The sequence below is a fragment of the Carcharodon carcharias genome, chromosome 7, assembly GCF_017639515.1.
Source record: "Carcharodon carcharias isolate sCarCar2 chromosome 7, sCarCar2.pri, whole genome shotgun sequence".
Taxonomy (NCBI): domain Eukaryota; kingdom Metazoa; phylum Chordata; class Chondrichthyes; order Lamniformes; family Lamnidae; genus Carcharodon; species Carcharodon carcharias.
In genome coordinates, this window is record NC_054473.1 from 90,120,862 (window position 1) to 90,135,222 (window position 14,361).

Below are 14,361 nucleotides of genomic sequence, written 5' to 3' on the forward strand. Positions count from 1 at the left end.
GTGGTTTGGGGGAGAGAAGTGAAGGGGGGTGGTGTGGTTGTAGGGACAAGCAAGCAGTGATAGAAGCAGATCATCAAAAGATGTCAGACAACAGAACAAAAGAACACATAGGTGTTAAAGTTGGTGATATTATCTGAACGAATGTGCTAATTAAGAATGGATGGTAGGGCACTCAAGGTATAGCTCTAGTGGGGGTGGGGGGAGCATAAATATTTAAAAATAGGTGAGAAAAGAAAAATCTATATAATTTATTGGAAAAAACAAAAGGAAGGGGGAAGAAACAGAAAGGGGGTGGGGATGGAGAAGGGAGCTCAAGACCTAAAGTTGTTGAATTCAATATTCAGTCCGGAAGGCTGCAAGTGCCTAGATGGAAGATGAGGTGTTGTTCCTCCAGTTTGCATTGGGCTTCACTGGAACAATGCAGCAAGCCAAGGACAGACATGTGGGCAAGAGAGCAGGGTGGAGTGGTAAAATGGCAAGCGACAGGGAGGTTTGGGTCATTCTTGCGGACAGACCGCAGGTGTTCTGCAAAGCGGTTGCCCAGTTTACCTTTGGTCTCTCCAATGTAGAGGAGACCACATTGGGAGCAACAAATGCAGTAGACTAAGTTGGGGGAAATGCAAGTGAAATGCTGCTTCACTTGAAAGGAATGTTTGGGCCCTTGGACGGTGAGGAGAGAGGAAGTGAAGGGGCAGGTGTTATGTCTTTGCGTGGGCATAGGGTGGTGCCATAGGAGGGGTTTGAGGAGTAGGGGGTGATGGAGGAGTGGACCAGGGTGTCCCGGAGGGAACGATCCCTATGGAATGCCGACGGGGGAGTGAAGGGAAGATGTGTTTGGTGGTGGCATCATGCTGGAGTTGGCGGAAATGGCGGAGGATGATCCTTTGAATGCGGAGGCTGGTGGGGTGATGAGTGAGGACAAGGGGGACCCTATCATGTTGCTGGGAGGGAGGAGAAGGCATGAGGGCGGATGCGCGGGAGATGGGTCGGACACGGTTGAGGGCCCTGTCAACGACCGTGGGTGGAAAACCTTGGTTAAGGAAGAAGGAGGACATGTCAGAGGAACTGTTTTTGAATGTAGCATCATCGGAACAGATGCGATGGAGGCGAAGGAACTGAGAGAATGGGATGGAGTCCTTACAGGAAACGGGTTGTGAGGAGCTGTAGTCGAGGTATCTGTGGGAGTCGGTAGGTTTGTAATGGATATTAGTGGACAGTCTATCACCAGAGATTGAGACAGAGAGGTCAAGGAAGGGAAGGGAAGTGTCAGAGATGGACCATGTGAAAATGATGGAGGGGTGAAGATTGGAAGCAAAATTAATAAATTTTTCCAAGTCCTGATGAGAGCATGAAGCAGCACCGAAGTAATCATCGATGTACCAGAGAAAGAGTTGTGGAAGGGGGCCGGAGTAGGACATACCCCATAAAGAGACAGGCATAGCTGGGGCCCATGTGGGTACCCATAGCCACACCTTTTATTTGGAGGAAGTGAGAGGAATTGAAGGAGAAATTGTTCAGTGTGAGAACAAGTTCAGCCAGACAGAGGAGAGTAGTGGTGGGTGGGGATTGTTCGGGCCTCTGTTCGAGGAAGAAGCTAAGGGCCTTCAGACCATCCTGGTGGGGGATGGAGGTGTAGAGGGATTGGACGTCAATGGTGAAGAGGAAGCGGTTAGAGCCAGGGAACTGGAAATTGTTGACGTGACGTAAGGTGTCGGAGGAATCACGGATGGTGGGAAGGGACTGGACAAGGGGAGGGAGAAGGGAGTCAAGATAACAAGAAATGAGTTCTGTGTGGCAGGAGCAAGCTGACACGATCGGTCTACTGGGACAGTTCTGTTTGTGGATCTTGGGTAGGAGGTAGAAGCGGGCCGTCCGAGGTTGGGCGACTATCAGGTTGGAAGCTGTGGGAGGAAGATCCCCAGAGGAGATGAGGTCAGTGACAGTCCTGGAAACAATGGCTTGATGTTCAGTGGTGGGGTCATGGTCCAGGGAGAGGTAGGAGGAAGTATCTGCGAGTTGACGCTCAGCCTCCGCGAGGTAGAGGTCAGTGCGCCAGATAACAACAGCACCACCCTTGTCAGCGGGTTTGATGACAATGTCAGGGTTGGACCTGAGAGAATGGAGTGCAGTAAGTTCAGAGAGAGAGAGATCAGAATGGGTGAGAGGAGCAGAGAAATTGAGATGACTAATGTCACGCTGACAGTTCTCAATGAAACAATCAAGAGAAGGTAAGAATCCAGAGGGAGGGGTCCAGGTGGAGGGAGAATACTGGAGGTGGGTGAAAGGATCTGTTGAACGGGGAGAGGACTCCTGCCCAAAGAAGTGAGCCCGGAGACGAAGACGGCGGAAGAAGAGTTCAGCATCGTGCCGAGCCTGAAATTCATTGAGGTGAGGGCGTAAGGGTATGAAACTAAGTCCTTTGCTGAGCACTGAACGTTTAGCATCGGAGAGGGGAAGGTCAGGGGGTATAGTGAATACACGGCTGGGGCTGGGATTGGAAGATGGGGTGGGGACGGAGGGACAGGCAGGGGTGGAGGGTCCTAGATGGGTGTTGGTGTCGATGAGTTGTTGGAGTTTGCGTTCCTTAGCACTTGAGAGAAAGAGAAAAAGTTTCTTGTTGAGGCGTCGGATGAGACGAAGAATAAAATGAAACTAGGGGCACACGCAGCTTTGAAAAAGGGTACGGCGGTGCTGCTGGAGGGAGAGGTCGAGTGTGTTCATATGGCGGTGCATGGCACTGAGTGTGGATCTCAGAATGTGTCGGGAACAGCAGTCCGAGAAACATTTTATGTCCCGGAGATACCCGTAATCCTGGGTGGGTTCGAAACATGAGGGGTGGAATTTCAGTTGAAATCCACGTGGGGTAAGTCGGAGACGGAGACAGTCACTGAAAAAGGAGATATGGCTGTGAAAGCGGGTTTTAGTAAACACCTTGTCAAACACCAGGAGAGAAATGGAAAGCAATGAAGGTGAGCAAGGCAACCCCGCTTTTCCTCACACCCCGCTTCCTGTAAGGACTCCATCCAATTCTCTCAGTTCCTTCGCCTCCGTCGCATCTGTTCCGATGATGCTACATTCAAAAACAGTTCCTCTGACATGTCCTCCTTCTTCCTTAACCGAGGTTTTCCACCCACGGTCGTTGGCAGGGCCCTCAACCGTGTCCGGCCCATCTCCCGCGCATCTGCCCTCATGCCTTCTCCTCCCTCCCAGAAACATGATGGGGTCCCCCTTGTCCTCACTTATCACCCCACCAGCCTCCGCATTCAAAGGATCATCCTCCGCCATTTCCGCCAACTCCAGCATGATGCCACCACCAAACACATCTTCCCTTCACCCCCCCTGTCAGCATTCCGTAGGGATCGTTCCCTCCGGGACACCCTGGTCCACTCCTCCATCACCCCCTACTCCTCAACCCCCTCCTATGGCACCACCCCATGCCCACACAAAAGATGTAACACCTGCCCCTTCACTTCCTCTCTCCTCACTGTCCAAGGGCCCAAACACTCCTTTCAAGTGAAGCAGCATTTCACTTGCATTTCCCCCAACTTAGTCTACTGCATTCGTTGCTCCCAATGTGGTCTCCTCTACATTGGAGAGACCAAAGGTAAACTGGGCAACCGCTTTGCAGAACACCTGCGGTCTGTCCGCAAGAATGACCCAAACCTCCCTGTCGCTTGCCATTTTACCACTCCACCCTGCTCTCTTGCCCACATGTCTGTCCTTGGCTTGCTGCATTGTTCCAGTGAAGCCCAACGCAAACTGGAGGAACAACACCTCATCTTCCGACTAGGCACTTTACAGCCTTCCGGACTGAATATTGAATTCAACAACTTTAGGTCTTGAGCTCCCACTTCCATCCCCACCCCCTTTCTGTTTCCCCCTTCCTTTTGTTTTTTCCAATAAATTATATAGATTTTTCTTTTCCCACCTATTTCCATTATTTTTAAATATTTTTAAATCTTTTATGCTCCCCCCACCCCCACTAGAGCTATACCTTGAGTGCCCTACCATCCATTCTTAATTAGTACATTCGTTTAGATAATATCACCAACGTCAACACCTATGTGTTCTTTTGTTCTGTTGTCTGTGACATTTTTTGATGATCTGCTTCTATCACTGCTTGCTTGTCCCTACAACCACACCACCCCCCTCTACTTCTCTCCCCCCACCCAAACTACCCCCCACCCCGCCCCACACACACCTTAAACCAGCTTATATTTCACCCCTTCCTTGGATTCACCTAGTTCTGTTGAAGGGTCATGAGGACTCGAAACGTCAACTCTTTCCTTCTCTGCCGATGCTGCCAGACCTGCTGAGGTTTTCCAGGCAATTCTGTTTTTGTTTTATGACAATGATGATGTATGTAGATGATGATGTACCACTGACATCAGTCTCTTTCTTGAGAGAAGTTGGAACACCATGCTCAGGAACAGCATACCTACTCTGTAACCTGTTTAAAAGTAGTACTAATAAACAAATGTTAAGCAGATACCAGAGTATGTCTCCAAGTCCCATGCCTAGAGTCCCAAGATAGAAGGAGCCCATCTCAGAACAAACACCACACAGACTGTTTGAGCTGAATGGCCTGCTGTCCTGTTGTATTTCTACATTTGAATCAAGAGTTTTGAGTCAGTCTGTGGTTATAATGTTCTTGGGATTTCAGAACCCTGGCTTATCCCAGAAGATTGGAGAATGTTTTAGCATCTTTCCCATTAAGTGCACAAAGTGACAGCCTTTCCCATCTGTTACAATCAATCAAATCAATCTCTTTTCATTTTCCCATTGTCAATGAATGCAGATTTCCTGCCATTTTAAATATTTATGTAATGAGTAAAATCTCTTCCTGGAGCTAAAGGATATGATATATAATTGCCAATGTTTTAATGAGAATTCAAAAAGGAACAATTACTGCTCAGGCAGGATGTTCATGAATAATTTAATAATTCAGGCCATTCTTTATTCAGTCAAACAAATGGAAAATAAATATTCATCAGATTACCTTTTAAAATATGGTGAAGAAAGCAGAGTAGTTACTGATCCCCTTGGTTGATCCTTGGACCCATTGGATCTATTGATGGTCTCTCACCCATTGGATTAGTTACTCAGCTCTATATCTACTGGGTTTGTTGTTGATTCCTGGATCTATTGGATGTATTGTTGATTTCTGAATCTATTGGATCAGTTGTTGATTTCTGATTTCTGGTTCTATTGCACATGTTGGTTTCTGCTTCTATTAGATCTATTGTTGATTTCTGGATCAGATGGATCTGTTGTTGAATTCTGGATCTATTGGATGCATTGCTAATTTCTGGATCTATTGGACCTGCTGTTAATTCTGGATCTCTTGGATCTGTTGTTGCTTTATGGATCTATTGGATCTATTGTTCTCTGTGCAGGAATCTAGATGCGGCCCTTGGGCTTCTCGTCAATGTGACATTTGAATCCTGGCAAGGCTGGGTACTGGAAATCTCTCAGGAAGAGAAAGCCTTTGCAGCTATAAGCAGTCAAGGAGTTCATTCCAAGATCTCATCTGTGGTATTTCTCACGTTTTTTGAGAGTATCTTTGCCCTTTAAATTATGATGAAAACTATCTGAAGGTTTAAGAGTCACAAGAATATTATAGAGGTGTGGACTATCTTTACTGGCAAGTCTGAAGTGAACACATGATTGTGGTAGGTAGACCTTCACCCCAACATGATACAGAATGAGGATAAACCCCTATTGCCACTCACCAACCCACATCCCATGACAAGTCTATTGACCCTGGAGATATCACAAGGGAATGATTGCAATGTTGTGACTTTAGACTGTGATTCACAAAGAAAGCCCTGAAGGATCAATTTCAGGGTCTGTACTCTAATATACAACTCAGTTTAATTGCCCCCTCAGCAGTCTCCCTGGCTGCTAAATTCAGTACAGCTCTTAGCTTTTATACCCTGACTCCTTCCAGATGGCAATGGGGCATTATACAGCATCACTGAGGGTACTGGCTCTGCCTGCATTTACTAGTTCAAATAACCAGTAACAAATAGCATTGTTAAGAATTCATCCATGTTTGATCAAGCCATTAGTCAATAGGCCCAGGCTCAGGGTTGTCATTGGTCAGAAGGGCCCAGGTTCAGAGTTGTCATTGGTCAGAAGAGCCCAGGCTCAGGGTTGTCACTGGTCAATAGGATTCAGGTTGTCATTGGTATGGCAGATTGAAATGCTCTCACCAAACCCTAAGCCTCCGAAGTAGGAATTTTTTTTTTATTCTTTGATGTGATGTGGGCCCACCCCTAATTACCCTTGAACTGATTAACTTGCTCAGCCACTTCAGAGGCCAGTTAAGAGTTAACCGCAATTGCTGTGGGTCTGGAGTCACATGAAGGCCAGATGACAGAAGGTAAGGATGACAGATTTCCTTCTCTAAAGGGCATTAGTGAACCAGATAGGTTTTTATGACAATCGATGATAGTTTCATGGTTATCATTACTGAGACTAGCTTTTCAATTCCAGATTTATTAATTGAATTTAAATTCCACCAGTTGCTGTGATGGGATTTGAACCCATGTCCCCAGAGCATTCACCTGGGCCCCTGGATTACTAGTCCAGTGATATTACCACTATGCCTCTGTCTCACTGTTTCCTGTGGCCTGGCCCAGGTGGCTAAAATATGGAGTGTGTGGCTCTCTCCCCTATCCCCAGGCTTCAAGGATCAAAAAAATTACCTTGACCATTTTGTGAAACACCTCCACTCAGTCTGCAAGTGGGATCCCGAGCTATCAATCAGCTGTCATTCTAATTTCCACCTTGCTCCCATACTGGCCTTTCTGTCCTCGGCCTGTTACAGGCTTCCTATGAAGCTTAACATAAACTTGAGAAACAGCAACTCATATTCTGATTAAGCACTTCTGGACTCAACATTGCGTTCAACAATTTCAGATCAGAACCTCTGTCCCCATTTTGTTTCCTGTTTCTTGACTGGTTTTGGTTTTACTTTCTTCTTTTTTTCTTCGGACAGCAGCTATCCTGCCATTTACACATCCTTAAACACATCTTTTGTTCCTTTACTTCCCCCATTTCCATTCCCTTTGGTCCTGTATCACCAACCCTTTTGTCATTTAGTCTGTACTGTCCTCCATCCCAACACAGACTTCCCTTTTTCCCAGCCTCCACTCTTTCATAGAATCTAGGAGCAGGAATAGGCCATTCGGCCCTTCGAGCCTGCTCTGACATTCATTATGATCATGGCTGATCATCCAACTCAATAGCCTGCTCCTGCTTTCTCCCCATACCCTTTGATCCCTTTCTCCCCAAGAGCTATATCTAACTCCTTCTTAAAAACATACAATGTTTTGACCTCAGCTACTTTCTGTGATAGTGAATTCCACAGGCTCACCACTCTCTGGATGAAGAAATTTCTCCTCATCTCAGTCCTAAATGGTCTACCTCATATCCTCAGACTGTGACCCCTAGTTCTGGACTCCCTCACAATTGGGAACATCCTTCCTGCATCTACCCTGTCTAGTCCTGTTAGAATTTTATAGGTTTCTATGAGATCCTCCCTCACTCTTCTGAACTCCAGCGAATATAATCCTAATCGACTCAATCTCTCCTCATATGTCAGTCCTGCCATCCCAGGAATCAGCCAGGTAAACCTTCGCTGCACTCCGTCTATAGCAAGAACACCCTTCCTCAGATAAGGAGACCAAAACTGCACACAATATTCCAGCTGTGGTTTCACCAAGGTCCAGTACAATTGCAGCAAGACATCCCTGTTCCTGTACTCTAATCCTCTGGCTATGAAGGCCAACATACCATTTGCCATCTTTACCGCCTGCTGCACCTGCATGCTGACCTTCAGCGACTGGTGTACGAAGACAGCCAGGTCCCGTTGCACATTCTCCTCTCTCAATTTATAGCTATTCTGCCTTCCTGTTTTTGCTTCCAAAGTGGATAACCTCACATTTATCCACATTATACTGCATCTGCCATGCATTTGCTCACTCACTCAGCTTGTCCAAATCACACTGAAGCATCTCTGCATCCTCCTCACAGCTCACCCTCCCACCCAGCTTTGTGTCATCTGCAAATTTGGAGATATTACATTTAATTCCCTCATCTAAATCATTAATATTGTGAATAACTGTGGTCCCAGCACCGATCCATGCGGTACCCTACTAGTCACTGCCTGCCATTCGGAAAAAGACCCATTTATTCCCACTCTTTGTTTCCTGTCTGCCAATCAGTTTTCTATCCATCTCAATGCACTACCCTAAATCCCATGTGCTTTAATTTTACACGCTAATCTCTTATGTGGGACTTTGTCGAAAGCCTTCAGAAAGTCCAAATAAACCACATTCACTGGCTCCCCCTAATCAACTCTAGTTACATCCTCGAAAATTTCCAGTAGATTTGTCAAGCATGATTTCCCTTTCGTAAATCCATGCTGACTCTGTCCAATTCTGCCACTGTTTTCCACGTGCTCAACGATTAAATCTTTGATAATGGACTCTAGAATTTTCCCCATCAGGCATCATGCTAACTGGTCAATAATTCCCTGGTTTCTCCTTGCCTCCCTTTTTAAATAGTGGGGTTACATTAGCTACCCTCTAATCTGTAGGAAATGTTCCAGAGTCTATAAGAATCTCGGAAGATGACCACCAATGCATCCACTTCCTTAAGTACTCTGGGATGTAGATTATCGGGGATTTATTGGCCTTCAATCCCATCAATTTCCTCAACACCATCTCTCTACTAATACTGATTTCTTTCACTGCCTTTTATATTTTTACCTCTTCCCAGCTCTGATGAAATGTCATTGAGCTGAAACATTGGCCTGAATTTTGCGAGGGTCATTGGGACAACAACGTCGGGTGAAAAGTAGGCTTGAGCCAGCACTTCCCAGCAGCGGGACCGCCTTGGCAATTTTACCGCTCGTGGCCTCCTAATTGACTGCCTTTGGACCTGCCGTCCAATCACAGGGCTGGGAGCTAGGAAGCCTCAGTGGTGCCCTGAGGAGAGGTGGTCACTGCTGAGGCAGGTAGGGGACCTTGGCAGCTCAGACGGGTAAATAAAAAGAAATAAAATTCCCAGGGGTTGATGGGGAATGCCTCTGGGGAGTTCATTGAGGCTGTGGGGGCTGTCTTCCCTGCCTGCGGCCCCTTCCTGGTCCAATGAACCTTTGACTCCAATGGGCTATCTCAGGGAGGCTCTTGGTCTCCTTATCCATTGGTGGATGGAGGGGGTCACCCTGCTGTTGTCAAATGCTGCTGGCACTAGAAAATGGCCCCTAACTGAGCCTTCAATTATACTAATTAGTTTCCCACCAGCTTAGAACCAGCAGCCACTCCGGTGGTGGGACTGCATCAAGAACACAACCTAATGCAGTTTCCCATGATCTTACCAGTCTCTGCCTTGCAGCCCTTATTCCAGGAGTTGGTAAAGTCCTGCCCATTAACTCTTCTCTCTCCTCAGATGCTGCTTGACCTGCTGAGTATTTCCAGCATTTTCTGTTTTTATTTCAGAATGCAACCAACCAGGCTGTCTCTGCAGAATTAACCTTACAATATAGGCTGTTGCACTAACTGTATAACTGTTCAGTAGCTATTGTACAGCATGATATTTGGAGTACTGTGGGCTACTGTGAATAACATTTCAGCATTGATGTCTGTTGTTGATCTGCAGCTGGGGATAATGTTCTGATTTTATTGTGAGTTTCCAAAAGGCATTTGATGTGTTACCACACAAAAGACTTGCCACAAAGTTAGAGCTCATGGAATAAAATGGACAGTAGCAACATGGATATGAAATTGGCTGAGTGACAGGAAACAGAGAGTAGTGGTTCATCATTTTTTGAACCGGAGGAAGGTTAATAATGGAGTTCCCCAGGGGTCAGTGTTAGGACCCCTCCTCGTCCTAATAGATATTAATGACGTAGACCTTGGTGTACAGGGCATAATTTCAGAGTTTGCAGATGTCATAAAACTTGGAAGTATTGTGAGTCATGATCACAATCAAGATGAGAACATCAAGAGGATATAGATAGGTTGGTGGAATGGGCGGACAAGCGGCAGATGAAATTTAATGCAGAGAAATGTGAAATGATTCATTTTAGTGGGAAGAACGTGAACAGACAACATAAAATAAAGGGCACAATTCTAAAGAGGAGCAGAAAGATCCTGGGGCTATATGTGTATGAATCACTGAAGATGGGAAAACAGGTTGAGAGAGCAGTTAATAAAGCATACAGCATCCTGGGCTTTATCTATAGGGACAAATGTAAGGAGGTTATGTTAAACCTGTATAAAACACTAGTTCAGCCTAAACTGGAGTATTGTGTCCAATTCTGGGCACCACATTGTAGGAAGGATGTGAAGACATTAGAGAGAGCGCAGAAAAGATTCATGAGAATGGTTCCAGGGATGAAGAACTTCAGTAATATAGAGCGATTGGAAGATTTGGTACTGTTATCCTTGGAGAAGAGAAGGTTAAGAGGAGATTTGATAGAGGTGTTCAAAATCATGAGGGGTCTGGACAGGGTGGATGGGGAGAAACTGTTCCTATTGTTGAAAGGATTGAGAACTAGAGGGCAGAAATTTAAGGTAATCGATAAACCAGCAAGTACTTAGAATCCGGAATGTGCTGTTTGAAAGTATGGTGGAGGCAGGTTCAATCAAGGCTTTCAAAAGATAATTGGATTATTATCTGAAAAGGAGGAATGTGCAGGGTTACAGGGGAAGGTTGGAGAATGGCATTGGGCTGATTTGTTCATTCACAGAGCTGAAGACATGATGGGCTGAGTGGCCTCCTGTGCTGTAACCATTCTATGATTCTGTGAACTCACCGATAGAGAAGGGAGTGTTACTGCAGTATGGACATGGGTCTGATCTTTCTCCAGAATCGTTCAGACACAATTTATAATTTCTGCTTTTTAATTTCTTTCAACTTATCAACGTTTGCTTACAGCCCATTTGCTACATTATTCCAACAGAGACAAATACTTGCAGCTGGGAAATATGCTTGATTCCCCTTGATGTCTAAGCTGTGTCAATGCGTGCAGATCTTATTGTAAAACACGAGCATAAAGCCCCCGAGCTCATGCCCCGGGGCTCAGCCTGTTAGGGAAGGTTCAGGCAGAGGTTGATACACTGACCACAGCATTGCCAAGTCAGGATAGTTATATCTGAGGAGTTGCTCTGTCAGAGATTGTAGTGAAAGGCATAGCTAATCAATCTGTTTTGTTTGGATGTCTCACAGTTGGGACTTGCGTTCTGCTTTCAGCAGTTGTTATTTGTGTAGCTGCCCTCGGATTGAAATGGTCAGATCATTGTTAAATTGAGGAGCTGACAGTGTTGCCTGGAAGCAGTGGACTATTAGGCGATTGGGTTGCATTCTCTGGATTGACATAACTCTATGGGTGAGTAGATTTCCTCCTCGATTTAGGTTCACTACTTCAATGTAAAGCTTTGTGCAGAGATCGCTGATGTAATTGCCGGAGAGAAGGTTGTTTCTTCCGCCCCCACCCTGCAGATTTCGTTACACAAAGCTACAGGCATCAGAATAAGTACAACAGTGATTATCAACAAATAGTTACATTACAGAGATATAGATTGTGAGGGCTGATTACTGCACCATCTCCGCAACCCCTGCCTGCCATAACATGATATATTCGACTTTTTCACTCTGTTGGATATTGACAGTTCTGTCCCAGTCACATTGCAGTTTTAACATGTTGCACACTGCCTCAGCACGAATGCTGTACGACAGACACCGGCATATATTGGACAGGACAGGAGGCAAGGAGAGATCAGGAAATATTCAGTGGTCACATTTTTTGACTGCAACATGCTAATCATTTTCCCAACATTTTGCCTAGTCACTGAGTGTATTTGTAAAGCAGCTACCAAAGAGCAGATTTATAATTTGATTGAGCAGAAAATAAAGAGGATAATCTTGGTCTGTACTCCTGTCTCTCACGGTGCTGTGCACAGTAACTTGTACATCATGCAATAAGAATGAACATTTTGAATCTGTGGTGGGTTAATGTTGGTCTACATAAAGCTCTAGCTATAGGACCAGGTCCTGAGTCAAAGCTAACACCTCACAGCATGCTGCTCCGAATGCACTTTGTAATGTCTTCAACTTTGATCCTCATTCCACATAGCCAGTTGGGAGAATCCATTCAGATTGTGAAGGCCTGAGCACAGATCCCAGTGGGATTCCACTAGCAATCAAATCCCCAAGAGGAAAGACCCCCATCAATAACAAACCTGTGCCAGATTGTAATGTGACCAACTCCCTCCCAACCTAGAATCAGCCCTCATTTTAAAGAACACCCTCTCAGAAAACTGCCCATTGGCAGCATCGTGTCCAAAGCTTTGTGACAGGGCAAATATAAAATACCAATCATCTGAGATAAATTCAACATTCCCACTTCAAACATTTGAGCAGCCTTCTCAACCTCAACTTTATTTACTAGCAGCCATATTGCAAGTCTCTAATACTCCCTCTCTGTCGCTGGGGTGGGGGGGGGTGGGTGGTGATATGGAGTATCTCTAATACCCCCTCCCTGTCAGTGGGGTGGTGGAGGGAGTATGGGGTGGTGTAGTACAGTGTATATCTAATACCCCTCTCTGTCATTGGGGGGCAGGGGGTGGGTGTGGGGGGGTGGTAGGTTGTGGTACAGTATATATCTAATACCCCTTCTCTATGTGGAGGTGGTATGTGTATGGGGGGTTGGTGAAATAGAGTTTCTGATTGGAACCAATATAAAACTGAGATGGAGTTTTTTCTTCAAACATTCAAGGAATCTGCATATCACTGGTCTGTCAAAAAACAGAATCCATTGCCCATCCCTAATTGCCCTTGAGAAGGTGGTGGGGAGCTGACTTCTTGAACTGCTGCAGCCTACATGGTGTAGGTACACCCACAGCGCTGTTAGGGAGGGACTTTCTGTATTTTGAACCATGTCTGGACCAAGGCTGTAATGAGGTCAGGAGCTGAGTAGCCCTGGAGGAACCCAAACTGGGCATCAGTGGGCAGGTTATTGCTAAGCAAGTGCTGTTTGACAGCACTGTCAATGACCCCTTCCATCACTTTACTGATGATCAAGAGTGGATTGATGGGGTGGTAATTGGCCGGGTTGGATTTGTCCTGTGTATGTACAGGACATACCTGGGCAATTTTCCACATAGGGTAGATGCCAGTGTTGTTGCTGTACTGGAACAGCTTGGCTAGGGGTGTGCCAAGTTTTGAAGTGCAAGCCTTCAGTACTATTGCTGGAATATTGTCAGGGCCCATAGCATTTGCAGTATCCAGTGCCTTCAGCCATTCCTTGATATCATGTGGAGTGAATCGAATTGGCTGAAGACTGGCATCTGTGATGCTGGGGACCTCCGGAGGAGGCCGAGATGGATCATCCACTCAGCACTTCTGGCTGAAGATTGTAGCAAATGCTTCAGCCTTATCTTTTGCACTGATGTGTTGGGCTCCCCCATCATTGAGGATGGGGATATTTGTGGAGCCTTCTCCTCCAGTGAGTTGTTTAATTGTCCACCACCATTCATGACTGGGTGTGGCAGGACTGCAGAGCTTGGATCTGATCCGTTGGTTGTGGGATCACTTAGCTCTGTCTGTCGCTTGCTGCCTATGCTGTTTGGCACACAAGTAGTCCTGTGTTATAGCTTCATCAGGCTAACACCTCATGTTTAGGTATGCTTGGTGCTGCTCCTGGCATGCCCTGCTGCATTCTTCATTGAACCAGGGTTGATCCCCTGGCTTGATGGTAATGGTAGAGTGGGGGATATGCCAGGCCATGAGGTTACAGATTGTGGTTGAGTACAATTGTGCTGTTGCCACCCTCACTGCTTCTTCCAAGTGGTGTTCGACATGGAGGAGCACTGATTCACCAGCTGAGGGAGGGTGGTACATGGTAATCAGCAGGAGGTTTCCTTGCCCATGTTTGACCTGATGCCCTGAGACTTCATGGGGTCCAGACTCAATGTTGAGGACTCCCAGGGCAACTCCCTCCTGACTGTATACCACTGTGCCGCTACCTCTACTGGGTCTGTCCTGCTGGTAGGACTGGACATACCCAGGGGTGGTGATGGTGGTGTCTGAGACATTATCTGTAAGGTGTGATTCCGTGAGGATGACTATGTCAGGCTGTTGCTTGACTAGTCTGTGAGACAGCTCTCCCAACTTTGTCATTAGCCTCCAGATGTTAGTAAGGAGGACTTTGCAGTGTCGACAGGGCTGAGATTGTTGTTTCCAGTGCCTGGGTCAATGTCAGGTGGTCCATCCGGTTTCAATCCTTTTAGTCTTTTTTAGCAGTTTGATGCAACTGAGTGTCTTGCTAGGGTACTTAAGAGTCAACCA